This window comes from Rattus norvegicus, chromosome 2 (genome assembly GCF_036323735.1).
Source record: "Rattus norvegicus strain BN/NHsdMcwi chromosome 2, GRCr8, whole genome shotgun sequence".
Lineage (NCBI taxonomy): Eukaryota > Metazoa > Chordata > Mammalia > Rodentia > Muridae > Rattus > Rattus norvegicus.
The window spans coordinates 106,098,895-106,105,724 of NC_086020.1; positions in this window are offsets into that span (position 1 = coordinate 106,098,895).

The window sequence follows — 6,830 nt, forward strand, 5'->3', positions numbered from 1 at the left end:
AAATGCTCTTAACTGCTGAGCCATCTCTCCAGCTCAATTTGTTTGCTTTTTTGTTTTATGATTTTATTTCTCTGCTAGCTCACTCCTTTGATTCATGCTTCTTGTACATGTTTGCCATTGATAGATGGGTATGGTTCCACCATGGTGTTGTTTTAATGTCCTTCATTGTGTCTATTTGCTTAGAGAATTATACCATTCAAGCTGTGGGCTGATCTGTATCTGTTCCTCTTTCTCCTGGTCAATTTTTATGTTTCCTCATTTTCCACACAACCTAGAAGTATTCCTGCACTTAGTTAATGTCAAGTAAGACTATATTATTTCTTTATAGTTCTTATTTTTATTATGTAATTATTACTTCTTTGATATGTAAGACATAATAGAAGGCTAAAAGTCCTATATCCACCATGGCCACCAGAACAGACTTCAGTCTTCCTCACCATTTCTGGCATTGGTTCACAGTAAACTCAGTTGAGTCTCTCCCTAACTGTGTAGCAGGTAGGATCATCTAATCAGGCTAGAGTTGGAGACACTCCCTCAGTCCAGTCTTGAGCTGTGAGAACATGGGAGGCCCTGATCTTCCATGTTCCCTGGTCCAGCATCTGACCGTGTGCTGCTTAGAACTCTTTCTGCTCCCAGCCCATGCTCAGCAATAGAACTTTTGTCTGGCTTGTCTCAATCAGTGTCAGATTTACTCCTCCTCTGGGAAGGAAGGAGCATGTGGGGCATTCCCCACTCTGTCTTTCTTGGATTTTGACTCATCTAGGTTTCTTTGAATCCCTTAGACCCTTGGTGGATTAAAAAAATGTTTTTGTAGATATGCTATTTATTTTTGCTGTTAGGATGACAGCCTCAGTCTCAAGGGAACATTCTCCATCTTAATGGGAAGCAGATGTTCCAAGGAACTTGTGTCCTCAAATGAGCCTCACAGCATGTCCATTTGTTATAATGGCAATGAAGGCAGTAGGCAAAACATAGGAGGAACTGTGTTCAGATTTCATATTTGTTTTTCAAAAACGTTAGTTCAGGATGAAGAGGTAGTTCGTCGGTACCATGTGTGCCTGACATGTATGGGGCACTCCAGCACTGCCAAAAATAGTTTAAAAAATATAATATGTATATGATAGTTTATGATATACAAGTATATTAAAAAATTGTTGCCGAATGCTTTTTGATGCATGAGCATATGTCTATTCCTCCTAGATAGGGAATGGATAACAAAACAAAGAAGCAAGTCTTCTGAAGTTTACCTTAGTGAGTCAGTGAGTTTTACAGGGCTCGTTACAGGACCATGGGGTGATTCTCTGGCAACCATATCACAAAAGAACCCACATCAGCTATGGAGATGACTCACAGAAGCTGTGGTCTCATGTTCCTTCTTTGCCCAACGTGCAAGTACTCCAGCAGATGAGTCCTCTTCTCCAGCAGATGTCTCCTGTTGCCTTTGCATCCCTGGGGAGGCTCTCTGCTCTGTCAATCTTGAAACTTGCTGAGCTTCCTCAGCCTAGTGAATTCTACCAGTTTACTTCTCCTTCCCTACAGAATAGAGTGTTTCAGTTCAGAAAAATTAGATACATCATATATGTCTGTAATGAACACATCACAGTATGTCTTGTCATATATCAACTTAACATCGTAAGTAAATAATATAAAATAACTAATAGTATAACCAATGCACTGCATGAAGATAATCAGGAACACAAATTCATGAAACCTGACACCAAGCTTCTGTAATTAGCTGTTGCATAAATTATTTGCATAACAATTTTTATATTGTTGCAGAAATTTAACATTTTGGCATAAGGAGAATTTCCCAACACCCAAATATAATTAGAGTTGATTTACCAAAAGTCCCTACACAAAGTCCCAAGAACTCAACATATCTCTAAATCTATTGAGAGCTTGCACAGAATATGAGTAAAAGTCTAGTCTACTCTGGGCTGCCTTCCCCAAACATCAATCTACTTTATAAGGACATTTTAAACAGGTGTCCTTGTAACTGTGTGTGGGTGTAAGTGAGAGGGTGTTGTAGAGATGGATTACCAGTTAAGAGCACATGCTGCTCATCCAGAAGACTTGGCTTTCCTATTATCTATGTGAAGTAGCATCAGGGGGTGTGACACCTTCTTCTGGACTCCAGGCAGCTGCACGGACCTGCTCTCTCACTCTTCTCTCTCTCTCTCTCTCTCTCTCTCTCTCTCTCTCTCTCTCTCTCTCTCTGTGTGTGTGTGTGTGTGTGTGTGTGTGTGTGTGTGTGAGTGTGAGAGAGAGAGAGAGAGAGAGAGAGAGATATTTTTTTCTATTAAGGAACTAAGACAGCTATAGATGTAATTTCCCAGAGCTCCTTCAATTAATTCAGAGCAGAAATGGTCCCAGAATCTTGTCCCATATCACTTCTAGTCTCCAGCTCAGTAGTGGCTTTCACTGTGGAGCTGTGAGGGCTTGGGCATGGGGTTGATGAATGGCTCCTCGAGCTTCACAGGCTCTTGTGTGGCATCCAAGGGACCCAGGTGAGACGGTAATCACCAGTGTATAAATGATTTGGACACTGTAATTTCCCCTTGTGATTCGGCGTGCTTTCTCTCTCTGATTTATTTAGAATGTGCTCCACTACATCTTCTAACCTTGCTTCTCTTTGAGTACCAATAAATGTCAGGCAGATTAGACAGGACCATTACTCAATGGGCACATTTCTAAAATCTGCACAAAGGTGAAAGCCTGGCACTTTGAGATGATTGGAGTATTTACGGGATGTTAAGAAAACATCTGCTTCAAAATTCAGAGGTTCCAAAGCCGATGTGATGTTTTATTAGGGCCGCTACCACCACTCCTTACTACAGAAAATATTAAGCCATTATAGCGTGAATGAGTTTTGAGTACCTATTACATGGAATGGGCTCTACAGAGACTGGCTCTCTAATAGCCACTTACAGTGAACGCGCTTTGCTTTTATCAAAAGAGAAGAGAATAGAGTGCTCCTTTACAGTTTTGCTCAAAGACAAGCGTGGCTAGAGAGAGGTTTGTTTGCTAGTGAGTCTTTCTCCCTTTGGTACTGACCATGAGGATTAACATCTAACACTTGCATGAAATAGTAGACAAAAAGTGGTTAGCGTTCACTGAAACATGTCTAGAATTTTAGTTTAACTGTTACCAGAGTGATTCTTAAGCATGGACTACCTCATCTAGTTTTTATAAGAACCTCATGAATCTGAGCATGGTGGTATAGATTTGTAATCCCACTGTATGGGAGATTGAGGCTAACCTGGGGTACATAGAAAGACCCTATTTCCAGATAAACAAATGAATAAATTGATCAACAATAACATAGAAGAATACTTTGATAAAGGTAAAACTGTTCCATGTTAGATAAGCTGAAACAGAGACCTGAAAGGGTCAAGTAATTTGCTTCTGGTCAAATGTCTAGTAAATGGCAGAATTCGGATACCAGTCCAGTAGTTTAAATGCTACCACCCCGTTGTAACTGTTATGTAGAGAATAGTCCAGGTTGAAATTACAGCAACCAGAACAGGCTCCTTACAAGTTCCTGAGGTGGAGACACACTGGATTCATTCTACACTCACACTGTGCACTTTTCTATTTTCTGAGATTTATTCACATCTGCAGGATGGCTTTCAGAATTATTTGCAGATGAGGCAGCTATGATGCTAAAAAGGAGAACATAAGAGAGCTAGCTGGGTGTGAGGCAGTCCTTATTTTGAGTCTGTGATGCAAATCCTCCATGTAGTGCAATGCACTCCACGAGTGCATGTGTGGGCATGCCAGGGCAAGCCACATAAGAAAAATGAGAGAGGAGGAGATGACACCTTTTTTGCTTTCTTTTTGTGCTTTCCATTTCTGAGGAATCAGCCACTGGATTAATTATTTATTAATCATCAATTTGGGTGCTGCGTCTGTGAAATAGAAAAGTCTGGATTGATCTTCAATGCACATTCTGGTAATTAGTAGCTTTTGCCTCCTAACTAAACTGTGAAGTGGGGGGAGGGCACAAACTAAACCGATTGCCCTACTTAGGCAGCTGCTGGTAGGAAGGCTGAAATGGATTAACATGCATATCAGAAGACTTATGTGACCCTGGGAGACACAGGAAACTGAAATAACCTTAATGCCCTGATGTTTCATTATCAGCCCCACTGAGCAAAAGGGGCCTATTTAACAATCTGTCTGGGAAAGAAAAATCCACACCTTTTAAAAAAAAATCAAGGTATTTTATCCTGTTCTCTCTTATCCTGGAGATATTTTCTTCTACCTCGCTTCTTAGAGCAACATTACGGCACTAGACTAAGTTACATGGTCCTGATTCCGTCATATTTCACAATAGAGCTGTCTCTCCACAGCCCTGGCAGAACCATCCTTACTTCTACAAACATTTGCAAACAGGAACCCAGTTCACTGTTGAAGCTCTAGTAGTCTGGAGCCCAGGAGTGAGATACTGTAACACAACAAGTGACTGTGTCGATGGCTGTCCAGGGTCAGCACTGGGAAGATGTTCAGCCTCAGGGGAGAGGGATGGAGTAAGAAACTGTCCCACTAAAGACTCAAAATACATGAATATCTTGCCTCAGCACCTGGGCTCTTTCTGACATCTACAAGCCCAGACATCTCGTCAAGTTGTCATTGCCTTTGCTGTGAACAGGCTGATGTACCCTGGCACGCCACGTGCAGTGCACTCCTCCAGGGAGGTGTTTATAGGAAGATCTAAAAATACCAGAGCACAAAAACAATCCAAAATAATTGCATTTCTGTCTCTTTATAATGGCACTCTCGGGAAACACACAGTTCCTTCAGTAGCAGAAAAATTCTCCCCCATATTTCCAAATTAGATGTCATACCTTAAGGTACCAAATTCCTTCAATCCACAAGCCACAGCTTAGCTATAGATTTAACTCCAATTCTCTTTCCTGTTTGTGTTTATCTGTGTACCTATCCATGCATGCATCTCTCCTTCTCTCTGCCTCCCATTACCCGTGTGTGTGTGTGTTTGTGTGTGTGTGTGTTTGTGTGTGTGTGTGTGTGTGTGTGTGTGTGTGTGTATTGGTGCATAAATCCTGTTCTCTCTTATCCTGGACATATTTTCTTCCACCTCACTTCTTAGAGCAATATCGCTGCACTAGACTACATTACACGGTGTCCTAATTTCATCATATTTCACAATAGAGCTGTCTCTCCACAGCCCTGGCAGAACCCTCCTTACTTCTACAAACATACTCATAAACATGAACCCTGTTCACTGTTGAACCTCTAGCAGCCTGGAGCCCAGCAGTGAGTTGGGACAGGTAACTGAGGATTGTCCCGGGTCAGCACTGGAAAGATGTTCAGCCTTGTGTTCACATGCAGGTAGCAACTAGAGGTTGGTGTCAAAAATATTCTTGTATAATTCTCCACCTTATTTTTTGAGTCTCTCACTCTACCTGGGGCTAAGCAACTCCTCTAGACTAGGTGGCTAGCAAGATCCACGGAGGTGCCCACCTCTGCCCCCCCATAAAAAGGACTATTATGCCTCAATTTTTCACTTGGATACTGCAAATTGAAATCAAGTCCTACCAAAACAAGCACTTTACATACTGAGCCATCCCCACAGTCCCATAGATTTCATTTATTTTAAGCAGAGGAATAAAAATAGTGTTTAAAAAACAAGGGTCACTGCATTGCAGAAGGTTCTTGGCTCTGCAAGATCAGGAGCTGTGGGAGGCATGGAGAGTTGCTGCTCTCTTCTGGGAAAGTAAGTGGAAAGAGAAAGAAAAGTGAGCAAGTATTATACCAGAATTACCTCACTAAATTCTCTCCAATATCCTCACCAGTCTTAATCTGTGTCTTCTATTTATTGAATGCTTATATTTATTTGGCAAGTTTTTTTTTTCTTTTTATTCTGTGTGCTGTGCCCTGCAAGAGTCAGACACCAGTAGGAGGTTGAAACAGTAAAAGATTTTTGTGAGAACTTTCAACAGCAAGCCAAAAGTTTGGTTTTCCTTTTGCAGAAGATTCAGAAGGCATGATTTTACTAGGTCAGTGAGATTACACTGCAGAACAGTCTCATCAGGCATTTCACTCTTGGAGCAATCTCTCTTCCTCCCAGTGTGTCCTGTGACATCACATGTTTGAACTCTGGTGTCCTCTCTAGAGAACAGTGATGAGAGTGGGATGACCAAGTGAGAGCAAAGACTGAAGATACACAGTGCATGTTGGACAGTCTACCTCGGCTCTCTGGATCCTTTTTCCTGATCAGAAAACTTGGAGGAAGTGAGCGGGAAAAGAAGAGAAAGGCACTTTAGAAATACTGAATTAAATACCTTATTAAAATTAACTTCACTATCCCCTTTACTTTCACAAGGCCACTAGAAAGTCTTTAATTATACTTGCATACAAATTAAAACGTCTAGGTTATACATGAATTCAACTTGGTGACTCACATTACATTTCTCCCAGACAGCCTTGCTGTACCCTGTCAGCTACTAACCTAGAAAGCCTGCTGAGCTTGGGGAGAAAGCTTGGTCAAGGCACCACATGAGGACCTGAATTCAATCCCTGAGTACTGGAGAGGTGAAGACAGGCAGGTCCTGGGACTCAGTGACCAAAGAGCCTGGCAGCCTGGTGTGGCCAACGACAGACCAGTGAATGGCCCTGTCTGAAAATAAAATCAAGTAGATGGATGGCAACACTCTCCTCTGGTCTCTGTATACAGAGCACACATGTGCATAGTCATGTGCCTGAACACACATAAATATGTACAAACGAACAAACAAACAAACACACACACACACACACACACACACACACACACACACCAGCACTACCACCACCACCACCTCTCACCA